Source organism: Prunus avium, chromosome 8 (assembly GCF_965620075.1).
Source record: "Prunus avium chromosome 8, drPruAviu1.hap1.1, whole genome shotgun sequence".
Lineage (NCBI taxonomy): Eukaryota > Viridiplantae > Streptophyta > Magnoliopsida > Rosales > Rosaceae > Prunus > Prunus avium.
The window spans coordinates 21216441-21230975 of NC_142291.1; positions in this window are offsets into that span (position 1 = coordinate 21216441).

The window sequence follows — 14535 nt, forward strand, 5'->3', positions numbered from 1 at the left end:
CCTATTGTAGCCATACCCTATAGCTTAGAAATATACCAAGGTGTGCCAAGATAAAGTTTGAAGCAAGGAAGTTGCTGCCATGTGCCTAAATGAAAGATGGTGTGATTCTGTGCAATGAAGTTAATGAAGATGCAGATCAAATCAACGAAGATGAAAGTGTTTCGATTTGATCTAAGTGTAAAAAAAATAAAATAAATAAATAAATAAATAAATAAATAAAGTCTATGCCAGGTGGTACCATGAAGTTTGCAGCCATGCCATTATAAGTCAATGCTACCTTGCAGATCAATGAAGAATGCAACCTTGGTATGTTCTTAAGTTACCTATTTTTCCTTCCAATTCTTCCATTTCCCCTAACATTACCTTTCATTACAAACCTTGTGAAAGACCTAGCTGATCTTTGAGGATGTATTCATGGGTGCTGGTAAGTATGTGTGTATCTCTATTCTTAGTATTTGATTCCCTTCTTGAGATCTAACCAAATATTGTGCTTCTATTTCATATACTCACTTAAGCTTGTTTGAGAGAATAAAACCATTGGTTCTGAGTGATTGAGTGTTATCTGTGAGAATTAGAGTCGAAGCATGTTCTTTATTCAAGGTTTGAGTGTGCTTGCTTTGAAACCGTGTGCCTTTGAGCTATAGCTTCCACATTACACACTGATTGATCACCTATCTTGGCAACTCTATGGTGTTGGAGGTATGACTAAAGTTTTCTTTCGTTCTCATTAGTTGATTTCAAGTTTTACTAACCACTTTGTTTTGTAGAGTTAGAAATGCGTTTGTGGGTATCGTTTCTGTTAAACCCTCAGGAGACACAACTCCTCCTACTAGGGATGCCTAGAGGTTTAAAGGCTTGTTGCATATGCTCAATGCAATCGAGTTACCTGCGGAAGTGGTTTACTTAACTTCTTGTTTTGTTTTTATCTTTGTTTTCCTTTTGTTTTGCTCGAGGACTAGCAAAATCTAGGTTTGGGGGTATTTGATCGGTTCATAATTGTATATCATTTTGTACCCTTCTAGCTTATGATTTGGTTATGTTATTGAGTTAAACTTGTGCTTTTATTCCATTTTCTGTTTTGATAAGTCCATAATTTCATACACTTGCATGCCTTCTTTACTTAGTGATTTTGCTTAGTTTCTCTTTATTTTGAGTCACTTACCTCTATTTGTGTGTTTTGTAGGTTAAGATAGCAAGAGATCACATTTGATGCAATCCATGCATGTTAAGGGCTGATTGGCAAAGAGCAAGAGCTTAAAGACAAAACCAAAGTTGGGCCACACTTCTTGTCAGTCCAGTTTCGTAAGTCACCTTGCAGGTCTCATTTCAGCAATCTGGACAACTCGGATGAGGAGACATTATTCATAGAAGTTGTTCAATTGGGTGTCTAGTATAACATATCCAAAATTCAGCCCAATTGAACATATGTGGAGTCCTTAGCCCGTCCAACACGGAACCATGCTCAGGAGGATTTGCAGCTGCCAGCTTTGAGCCTTGTCTCCTCCTTTGAGCCATGTGCCTCACCCATGCTGCAACTGACTTTGGATCCAACATAATGAGTGAAGTGGGGAGACATTCCAGCTATGAAATTCTAAAGGATCAAGTTGGTACATGCTGGAGTTATTATAGAGAAAGCATGTGCATGCATGTAAAGCATAAATGAAATGAAGTCAACTCCAGTCTCTGTTCGGCAGCCAAATTGTAAGGCCCAAAACGCATACTTCGACTGCTCCGATGGGAATACTTTCTTCATAGAAGTTGTTCCAATGGGTGTCTACTATAACATATCCAAATTTGAGCCCCATTGGATAGGTTTTGAAACCTCTGGCCTTCCTACACCAAGTCTGGTTCAGAAGACTCGTTTTTGTTCAACAACCAAAAGAAGACCACATGGGTTGGCAGCAAAAGGCAGCCACAATTGATCACCTTTGATCCCATGTGAAGAAAGCTTGAGGTGCAGCAAAAGAAGTATGGGATGGGATTGATTCCAACCACACTAACATAGACAAGATGAAGTGGGAGTTATGGGTTGTATTAAATGAGGAATGGTGGTGTTGGATTTCATCATGATGTTCCTCCCTCTTAGCCCTATAAATAGAGGAGTCTTCAAGCTACAAAATTCACTTCAGCCATCCTCCACACTTCCGTCATCCAGAAATCATCCTCATACATTCCCACAACCCCAAACACTCAAGCAATCAACCCAATACTCTAAACTGCCCCAAAATCACCAAAACAGCTCCAGAAAACCTCCCTTCCATTTCCCTACGAATTTCCTCTTTCTCAGCCATCACCACTCACTCAAGCTCATCTCAAATCACCTCCATATCCTTCATACATCCTTCTAGATGTGGAGAAGCTCTTGGAGAAGCATTGGACACTTATGGCATTCATTATGTTTTCCCATTTCTATTTTAGTTTCTTTTCCATTATGAGTAGCTAAATCCATAACTAGGGCTTCGATGTAACCTAACATGAATATTCTGGGTTTATAAGTTTGGAGTTTCAAGTTTGATTCATGATTCATGTTCTTATTCATTATGCTTATAAGTTAACATGCTTGTTTGAATGATTGATCACCATTAGAACTTGTTTGTTAACTATATTGGTTTGAATTAAGAGTAGACACCATGCTTTAATTCGAATTGAACTATGAATAGGAAGAGTATGTATGGACATTCGACAACAGGGATTAGATACATGCTTGGTTGTTTAAATTGTTCTTCTATGCTTAATGGGTTCCTAATGCTTAATTTTAGGTTAGACAACAAATGATCAAATTAGGGAATTAGGAACACAAGGTTAGGACCAAACACCATGGCCTAATCATACTTTAGCTAGAATCAATCTTTGAATTTGAATTAGACTTGTTACTTGACTCCATATAACCCAGAATTGAATTGTTATGGTGATTCGAATGCCCTAGTCTCCAAATCTGTTTTCCAACTCTTAAAACCACTCTTTGTTACACTTGTTTATTTGCTTTCATTTGCAATTTCAGTTTGCTCACTTCCTTTCACAATCACAATCACTCTCACTTTAATTTCTGTTTTAGACTTAACTTCCTAACTTCTTGAATTCGGTAATCTACGTACATAACTAATTTGAACTTCTCAGTCTTCGTGGGTACGACCTCGTACTTGTCTTGCTATACTACTAATTGCCCCGTACAATTGCGAGTTAACATAATAATTAACAACAAATTTTGGCGCCGTTGCCGGGGACTAAACGAAAGTTCTTCCCTGGTTATGTGCCCAAGGTTACCCTATTCTTTTTAGTGTTTCTAATTAATCTAATTTTCTGTTTCAGGTAGTTTATGTCTAAAAGACCGTTCCTTGAACAAGTGAGGTCTTCGTTCCAACGCTCCAGATCTTTGAACGCAGGACCATCGTTGCAACCCAACCGGGTGATCTCTGAAGTTCATAATCGTCTAGAAAGAGAGTTGTCAACTGCAAAAGAGCAAGCTCTTGCCACATTTACAAGTATTGCTCTCCACACTGAACTTCCTGGTTCTTCACCTTCAAATTCGGAAGCAAGTTCAGACCAAGAAGAAGAAGAAGAAGAGATGGCTGCCAATGAGTTCATGGGAGAACTTGATTTCGGATGGGAGGAGTCGTTTGGTGAGTTTTGAGTGAAATCCAATCGCTAGAAGTGTGGAATACACCAACCACTCCAATTAGGAACGAACTGCCGTTGAACTTGAATTGTCCAATTTGGAACACCTATTGATTTAGGATCGAGCCCAAAACTTGGGCAACATCATAATATGGTGGGAGGAGTCATTTGGGGCGTTTTGAGTGAAATCCGATCGCTAGAAGTATGGAATACACCAACCACTCCAATTAGGAACAAACTATCGTTGAAATTGAATTGACCAATTTCTCACACCTATTGATTTCAGATCGAGCCCAAAACTTGTGCAACATCATAATACGGTGGGATGAGTCATTTGGTGAGTTTTGAGTGAAATCCAATCGCTAGAAGTACGGAATACACCAACCACTCCAATTAGGAACGAACTGCCGTTGAACTTGAATTGTCCAATTTGGAACACCTATTGATTTCGGATCGAGCCCAAAACTTGGGCAACATCATAGTATGGTGGGAGGAGTCATTTGGTAAGTTTTGAGTGAAATCCAATCGCTAGAAGTATGGAATACACTAACCACTTCCATTAGGAACGAACTGCCGTTGAACATCAATTGTGCAATTTCTCACACCTATTGATTTCGGATCGAACCCCAAACTTGTGCAACATCATAATATGGTGGGAGGAGGCATTTGGTGAGTTTTGAGTGAAATCCAATCACTAGAAGTATGGAATACACCAACCACTCCAATTAGGAACGAACTGCCGTTGAACTTGAATTGTCCAATTTCTCACACCTATTGATTTCTGATCGAGCCCCACTTGGGCAACATCGTAATATGGTGGGAGGTGTCATTTGGTGAGTTTTGAGTGAAATCCAATCACTAGAAGTATGGAATACACCAACCACTCCAAGTAGGAACGAACTGCCGTTGAACTTGAATTGTCCAATTTCGAACACCTATTGTTTTCGGATCGAGCCCAAAACTTGGGCAACATCATAATATGGTGGGAGGAGTCATTTGGTGAGTTTTGAGAGAAATCCAAACGCTAGAAGTATGGAATACACCAACCACTCCAATTAGGAACGAACTGCCGTTGAACTTGAATTGTCCAATTTGGAACACCTATTGATTTCGGATCGAGCCCAAAACTTGGGCAACATCATAGTATGGTGGGAGGAGTCATTTGGTAAGTTTTGAGTGAAATCCAATCGCTAGAAGTATGGAATACACTAACCACTTCCATTAGGAACGAACTACCGTTGAACTTGAATTGTGCAATTTCTCACACCTATTGATTTCGGATCGAACCCCAAACTTGTGCAACATCATAATATGGTGGGAGGAGGCATTTGGTGAGTTTTGAGTGAAATCCAATTGCTAGAAGTATGGAATACACCAACCACTCCAATTAGGAACGAACTGCCGTTGAACTTGAATTGTCCAATTTCTCACACCAATTGATTTCGGACCGAGCCCAAAACTTGGGCAACATCATAATAAGGTGGGAGGAGTCATTTGGTGAGTTTTGAGTGAAATCCAATCGCTAAACGTATGGAATACACCAACCACTCCCATTAGGAACGAATTGTCGTTGAACTTGAATTGTCCAAATTCTCACAACTATTGATTTCGGATCGAGCCCAAAAGTTGTGCAACATCATCATACGGTGGGAGGAGTCATTTGGTGAGTTTTGAGTGAAATCCAATCGCTAGAAGTATGGAATACACCAACCATTCCCATTAGGAACGAACTGCCGTTGAACTTGTATTGTCCAATTTCTCACACCTATTGATTTTGGATCGAGCCCAAAACTTGGGCAACATCATAATATGGTGGGAGGAGTCATTGGTGAGTTTTGAGTGTAATCCAATCGCTAGAAGTATGGAATACACCAACCACTCCAATTAGGAACGAACCGCCGTTGAACTTGTATTGTCCAATTTCGAACACCTATTGAGTTCGGATCGAGCCCAAAACTTGTGCAACATCATAACTTGGTGGGTGGAGTCCTTTCGTGAGTTTTGAGTGAAATCCAATCGCTGGAAGTATGGAATACACCAACCACTCCAATTAGGAACGAACTGCCGTTGAACTTGAATTGTCCAATTTGGAAGACCTATTGATTTCGGATCGAGCCCAAAACTTGGGCAACATGATAATATAGCGGGAGGAGTCATTTGGTGAGTTTTGAGTGAAATCCAAACGCTAGAAGTATGGAATACACCAACCACTTCAATTAAAAACGAACTGCCGTTGAAATTGAATTGACCAATTTGTCACACTTATTGATTTCGGATCGAGCGAAAAACTTGGGCAACATCATAATATGGTGGGAGGAGTCATTTGGTGAGTTTTGAGTGAAATCCAATCGCTAGAAGTATGGAATACACCAACCACTCCAATTAGGAACAAACTGCCGTTGAACTTGAATTGTGCAATTTGGAACACCTATTGATTTCGGATCGAGCCCAAAACTTGGGCAACATCATAATATGGTGGGAGGAGTCATTTGGTGAGTTTTGAGTGAAATCCAATCGGTAGAAGTATGGAATACACCAACCACTCCAATTAGGAACGAACTGCCGTTGAACTTGAATTGTCCAATTTCTCACTCCTATTGATTTCGGATCGAGCCCAAACTTGGGCAACATCATAACATGGTGGGAGGACTCATTTGGTGAGTTTTGAGGGAAATCCAATCGCTAGAGGTATGGAATACACCAACCACTCCCATTAGGAACGAACTGCCGTTGAACTTGAATTGTCCAATTTCTCACACCTATTGATTTCGGATCGAACCCCAAACTTGTGCAACATCATATTATGGTGGGAGGAGTCATTTGGTGAGTTTTGAGTGAAATCCAAACGCTAGAAGTGTGGAATACACCAACCACTCCAATTAGGAACGAACTGCCGTTGAACTTGAATTGTCCAATTTGGAACACCTATTGATTTCGGAACGAGCCCAAAACTTGGGTAACATCATAATATGGTGGGAGGAGTCATTTCGTGAGTTTTGAGTGAAATCCAATCGCTAGAAGTATGGAATACACCATCCACTCCAATTAGGAACGAACTGCCGTTGAACTTGAATTGTCCAATTTGGAACACCTATTGATTTCGGATCGAGCCCAAAACTTGGGCAACATCATAATATGGTGGGAGGAGTCATTTGGTGAGTTTTGAGTGAAATCCAATCGCTAGAACTATGGAATACACCAACCACTCCAATTAGGAACGAACTGCCGTTGAACCTGAATTGTGCAATTTGGAACACCTATTGATTTCGGATCGAACCCCAAACTTGTGCAACATCATAATATGGTGGGAGGAGTCATTTGGTGAGTTTTGAGTGAAATCCAATCGCTAGAAGTATGGAATACACCAACCACTCCAATTAGGAACGAACTGCCGTTGAACTTGAATTGTCCAATTTGGAACACCTATTGATTTCGGAACGAGCCCAAAACTTGGGTAACATCATAATATGGTGGGAGGAGTCATTGGGTGAGTTTTGAGTGAAATCCAATCGCTAGAAGTATGGAATACACCAACCACTCCAATTAGGTACGAACTGCCGTTGAAATTGAATTGTCCAATTCCTCACACCTATTGATTTCGGATCGAGCCCAAAACTTGGGCAACATCATAATATGGTGGGAGGAGTCATTTGGTGAGTTTTGAGTGAAATCCAATCGCTAGAAGTGTTGAATACACCAACCACTCCACTTAGGAACGAACTGCCGTTGAACTTGAATTGTCCAATTTCTCACTCCTATTGATTTCGGATCGAGCCCAAACTTGGGCAACATCATAATATGGTGGGAAGACTCATTTGGTGAGTTTTGAGGGAAATCCAATCGCTAGAGGTATGGAATACACCAACCACTCCCATTAGGAACGAATTGCCGTTGAACTTGAATTGTCCAATTTCTCACACCTATTGATTTCGGATCGAACCCCAAACTTGTGCAACATCATATTATGGTGGGAGGAGTCATTTGGTGAGTTTTGAGTGAAATCCAAACGCTAGAAGTGTGGAATACACCAACCACTCCAATTAGGAACGAACTGCCGTTGAACTTGAATTGTCCAATTTGGAACACCTTTTGATTTCGGATCGAGCCCAAAACTTGGGCAACATCATAATATGGTGGGAGGAGTCATTTGGGGCGTTTTGAGTGAAATCCGATCGCTAGAAGTATGGAATACACCAACCACTCCAATTAGGAACAAACTATCGTTGAAAATGAATTGACCAATTTCTCACACCTATTGATTTCAGATCGAGCCCAAAACTTGTGCAACATCATAATACGGTGGGATGAGTCATTTGGTGAGTTTTGAGTGAAATCCAATCGCTAGAAGTACGGAATACACCAACCACTCCAATTAGGAACGAACTGCCGTTGAACTTGAATTGTCCAATTTGGAACACCTATTGATTTCGGATCGAGCCCAAAACTTGGGCAACATAAAAATATGGTGGGAGAAGTCATTTGGTGATTTTTGAGTGAAATCCAATCGCTAGAAGTATGGAATACACCAACCACTCCAATTAGGAACGAACTGTCGTTGAACTTGAATTGTCCAATTTCTCTCACCTATTGATTTCGGATCAAGCCCAAAACTTGTGCAACATCATAATACGGTGGGAGGAGACATTTGGTGAGTTTTGAGTGAAATCCAATCGCTAGAAGTATGGAATACACCAACCACTCCAATTAGGAACGAACTGCCGTTGAACTTGAATTGTCCAATTTGGAACACCTATTGATTTCGGAACGAGCCCAAAACTTGGGTAACATCATAATATGGTGGGAGGAGTCATTGGGTGAGTTTTGAGTGAAATCCAATCGCTAGAAGTATGGAATACACCAACCACTCCAATTAGGTACGAACTGCCGTTGAAATTGAATTGTCCAATTCCTCACACCTATTGATTTCGGATCGAGCCCAAAACTTGGGCAACATCATAATATGGTGGGAGGAGTCATTTGGTGAGTTTTGAGTGAAATCCAATCGCTAGAAGTGTTGAATACACCAACCACTCCACTTAGGAACGAACTGCCGTTGAACTTGAATTGTCCAATTTCTCACTCCTATTGATTTCGGATCGAGCCCAAACTTGGGCAACATCATAATATGGTGGGAGGAGTCATTTGGTGAGTTTTGAGTGAAATCCAATCGCTAGAAGTACGGAATACACCAACCACTCCAATTAGGAACGAACTGCCGTTGAACTTGAATTGTCCAATTTCTCACACCTATTGATTTCGGATCGAGCGAAAACTTGGGCAACATCATAATATGCTGGGAGGAGTCATTTGGTGAGTTTTGAGTGAAATCCAATCGCTAGAAGTATGGAATACACCAACCACTCCATTTTGGAACGAACTGCCGTTGAAATTGAATTGCCCAATTTCTCACACCTATTGATTTCGGATCGAGCCCAAAACTTGGGCAACATCATAATATGGTGGGAGGAGTCATTTGGTGAGTTTTGAGTGAAATCCAATCGCTAGAAGTACGGAATACACCAACCACTCCAATTAGGAACGAACTGCCGTTGAACTTGAATTGTCCAATTTCTCACACCTATTGATTTCGGATCGAGCGAAAACTTGGGCAACATCATAATATGCTGGGAGGAGTCATTTGGTGAGTTTTGAGTGAAATCCAATCGCTAGAAGTATGGAATACACCAACCACTCCAATTAGGAACGAACTGCCGTTGAACTTGAATTGTCCAATTTTGAACTCCTATTGATTTCGGATCGAGCCCAAAACTTGGGCAACATCATAATATGGTGGGAGGAGTCATTTGGTGAGTTTTGAGTGAAATCCAATCGCTAGAAGTATGGAATACACCAACCACTTAAATTAGAAACGAACTGCCGTTGAAATTGAATTGACCAATTTGTCACACTTATTGATTTCGGATCGAGCGAAAAACTTGGGCAACATCATAATATGGTGGGAGGAGTCATTTGGTGAGTTTTGAGTGAAATCCAATCGCTAGAAGTATGGAATACACCAACCACTCCAATTAGGAACGAACTGCCGTTGAACTTGAATTGTGCAATTTGGAACACCTATTGATTTCGGATCGAGCCCAAAACTTGGGCAACATCATAATATGGTGGAAGGCGTCATTTGGTGAGTTTTGAGTGAAATCCAATCACTAGAAGTATGGAATACACCAACCACTCCCATTAGGAACGAACTGTCGTTGAACTTGAATTGTCCAATTTGGAACACCTATTGATTTCGGATCGAGCCCAAAACTTGGGCAACATCATAATATGGTGGGAGGAGTCATTTGGGGCGTTTTGAGTGAAATCCGATCGCTAGAAGTATGGAATACACCAACCACTCCAATTAGGAACAAACTATCGTTGAAATTGAATTGACCAATTTCTCACACCTATTGATTTCAGATCGAGCCCAAAACTTGTGCAACATCATAATACGGTGGGATGAGTCATTTGGTGAGTTTTGAGTGAAATCCAATCGCTAGAAGTACGGAATACACCAACCACACCAATTAGGAACGAACTGCCGTTGAACTTGAATTGTCCAATTTGGAACACCTATTGATTTCGGATCGAGCCCAAAACTTGGGCAACATAAAAATATGGTGGGAAAAGTCATTTGGTGATTTTTGAGTAAAATCCAATCGCTAGAAGTATGGAATACACCAACCACTCCAATTAGGAACGAACTGCCGTTGAACTTGAATTGTCCAATTTCTCTCACCTATTGATTTCGGATCGAGCCCAAAACTTGTGCAACATCATAATACGGTGGGAGGAGACATTTGGTGAGTTTTGAGTGAAATCCAATCGCTAGAAGTATGGAATACACCAACCACTCCAATTAGGAACGAACTGCCGTTGAACTTGAATTGTCCAATTTCTCACACCTATTGATTTCGGATTGAGCCCCAAACTTGGGCAACATCATAATATGGTGGGAGGAGTCATTTGGTGAGTTTTGAGTGAAATCCAATCGCTAGAACTATGGAATACACCAACCACTCCAATTAGGAACGAACTGCCGTTGAACCTGAATTGTGCAATTTGGAACACCTATTGATTTCGGATCGAGCCCAAAACTTGGGCAACATCATAATATGGTGGGAGGAGTCATTTGGTGAGTTTTGAGTGAAATCCAATCGCTAGAAGTATGGAATACACCAACCACTCCATTTTGGAACGAACTGCCGTTGAAATTGAATTGCCCAATTTCTCACACCTATTGATTTCGGATCGAGCCCAAAACTTGGGCAACATCATAATATGGTGGGAGGAGTCATTTGGTGAGTTTTGAGTGAAATCCAATCGCTAGAAGTATGGAATACACGAACCACTCCCATTAGGAAGGAACTGCCGTTGAACTTGAATTCTCCAATTTCTCACACCTATTGATTTCGAATCGAGCCAAAAACTTGGGCAACATCATAATATGGTGGAAGGCGTCATTTGGTGAGTTTTGAGTGAAATCCAATCGCTAGAAGTATGGAATACACCAACCACTCCCATTAGGAATGAACTGCCGTTGAACTTGAATTGTCCAATTTCGCACACCTATTGACTTTGGATCGAGCCCAAAACTTGTGCAACATCATAATATGGTGGGAGGAGTCATTTGGTGAGTTTTGAGGGAAATCCAATCGCTAGAAGTATGAAATACACCAACAACTCCAATGAGGAACGAACTGCCGTTGAACTTGAATTGTCCAATTTCTTACACCTATTGATTTCGGATCGAGCCCAAAACTTGGGCAACATCATAATATGGTGGGAGGAGTCATTTGGTGAGTTTTGAGTGAAATCCAATCGCTAGAAGTATGGGATACACCAACCACTCCAATTAGGAACGAACAGCCGTTGAACTTGATTTTTCCAATTTGGAACACCTATTGATTTCGGATGGAGCCCAAAACTTGGGCAACATCATAATATGGTGGGAGGAGTCATTTGGTGAGTTTTGAGTGAAATCCAATCGCTAGAAGTATGGAATACACCAACCACTTCAATTAGGAACGAACTGCCGTTGAAATTGAATTGTCCAATTTCTCACACCTATTGATTTCGGATCGAGCGAAAACTTGGGCAACATCATAATATGGTGGGAGGAGTCATTTGGTGAGTTTTGAGTGAAATCCAATCGCTAGAAGTATGGAATACACCAACCACTCCAATTAGGAACGAACTGCCGTTGAACTTGAATTGTCCAATTTTGAACTCCTATTGATTTCGGATCGAGCCCAAAACTTGGGCAACATCATAATATGGTGGGAGGAGTCATTTGGTGAGTTTTGAGTGAAATCCAATCGCTAGAAGTATGGAATACACCAACCACTTCAATTAGAAACGAACTGCCGTTGAAATTGAATTGACCAATTTGTCACACTTATTGATTTCGGATCGAGCGAAAAACTTGGGCAACATCATAATATGGTGGGAGGAGTCATTTGGTGAGTTTTGAGTGAAATTCAATCGCTAGAAGTATGGAATACACCAACCACTCCAATTAGGAACGAACTGCCGTTGAACTTGAATTGTGCAATTTGGAACACCTATTGATTTCGGATCGAGCCCAAAACTTGGGCAACATCATAATATGGTGGGAGGAGTCATTTGGTGAGTTTTGAGTGAAATCCAATCGCTAGAAGTATGGAATACACCAACCACTCCCATTAGGAACGAACTGCCGTTGAACTTGAATTGTCCAATTTCTCACACCTATTGATTTCGGATTGAGCCCCAAACTTAGGCAACATCATAATATGGTGGGAGGAGTCATTTGGTGAGTTTTGAGTGAAATCCAATCGATAGAAGTATGGAATACACCAACCACTCCAATTAGGAACGAACTGCCGTTGAACTTGAATTGTGCAATTTGGAACACCTATTGATTTCGGATCGAGCCCAAAACTTGGGCAACATCATAATATGGTGGGAGGAGTCATTTGGTGAGTTTTGAGTGAAATCCAATCACTAGAAGTATGGAATACACCAACCACTCCATCTTGGAAGGAACTGCCGTTGAACTTGGATTGTCCAATTTGGAACACCTATTGATTTCGGATCGAGCCCAAAACTTGGGCAACATCATAATAAGGTGGGAGGAGTCATTTGGTGAGTTTTGAGTGAAATCCAATCGCTAGAAGTATGGAATACACCAACCACTCCAATTAGGAACGAACTGTCGTTGAACTTGAATTGTCCAATTTCTCACACCTATTGATTTAGGATCGAGCCCAAAACTTGGGCAACATCATAATATGGTGGGAGGAGTCATTTGGTGAGTTTGGAGTGAAATCCAACCGCTAGAGGTATGGAATACACCAACCACTCCCATTAGGAACGAACTGCCGTTGAACTTGAATTGTCCAATTTCGAACACCTATTGACTTCAGACCGAGCCCCAAACTTGGGCAACATCATAATACGGTGGGTGGAGTCATTTGGTGAGTTTTGAGTGAAATCCAATCGCTAGAAGTATGGAATATACCAACCACTCCAATTAGGAACGAACTGCCGTTGAACTTGAATTGTCCAATTTCTCTCACCTATTGATTTCGGATCGAGCGAAAAACTTGGACAACATCATAATATGGTGGGAGGAGTCATTTGGTGAGTTTTGAGTGAAATCCAATCGCTAGAAGTATGGAACACACCAACCACTCCAATTAGGAACTAACTGCCGTTGAACTTGAATTGTCCAATTTCTCTCACCTATTGATTTCGGATCGAGCCCAAAACTTGGGCAACATCATAATATGGTGGGAGGAGTCATTTGGTGCGTTTTGAGTGAAATCCAATCGCTAGAAGTATGGAATACACCAACCACTCCAATTAGGAACAAACTATCGTTGAAATTGAATTGACCAATTTCTCACACCTATTGATTTCGGATCGAGCCCAAAACTTGTGCAACATCATAATACGGTGGGAGGAGTCATTTGGTTAGTTCTGAGTGAAATCCAATCGCTAGAAGTATGGAATACACCAACCACTCCAATTAGGAACGAACTGCCGTTGAACTTGAATTGTCCAATTTGGAACACCTATTGATTTCGGATCGAGCCCAAAACTTGGGCAACGTCATAATGTGGTGGGAGGAGTCATTTGGTGAGTTTTGAGTGAAATCCAATCGCTAGAAGTATGGAATACACCAACCACTCCAATTAGGAACGAACTGCCGTTGAACTTGAATTGTCCAATTTCTCACACCTATTGATTTCGGATGGAACCCCAAACTTGTGCAACATCATAATATGGTGGGAGGAGTCATTTGGTGAGTTTTGAGTGAAATCCAATTGCTAGAAGTATGGAATACACCAACCCTTCCAATTCGTAACGAACTGCCGTTGAACTTAAATTGTCCAATTTCTCACACCTATTGAGTTCGGATCGAGCCCAAAACTTGGGCAACATCATAATATGGTGGGAGGAGTCATTTGGTGAGTTTTGAGTGAAATCCAAACGCTAGAAGTATGGAATACACCATCCACTCCAATTAGGAACGAACTGCCGTTGAACTTGAATTGTCCAATTTGGAACACCTATTGATTTAGGATCGAGCCCAAAACTTGGGCAACATCATAATGTGGTGGGAGGAGTCATTTGGTGAGTTTTAAGTGAAATCCAATCGCGAGAAGTATAGAATACACCAACCACTCCAATTAGGAACGAACTGCCGTTGAACTTAAATTGTCCAATTTCTCACACCTTTTGAGTTCGGATCGAGCCCAAAACGTGGGCAACATAATAATATGGTGGGGGTGAATTTTGAGTGAAATGCAATCGCTAGAAGTGTGGAATACACCAACCACTCCAATTAGGAACGAACCGCCGTTGAACTTGAATTGTCCAATTTCTCACACCTACTGATTTCGGATCGAGCCCAAAACTTGGGCAACATCATAA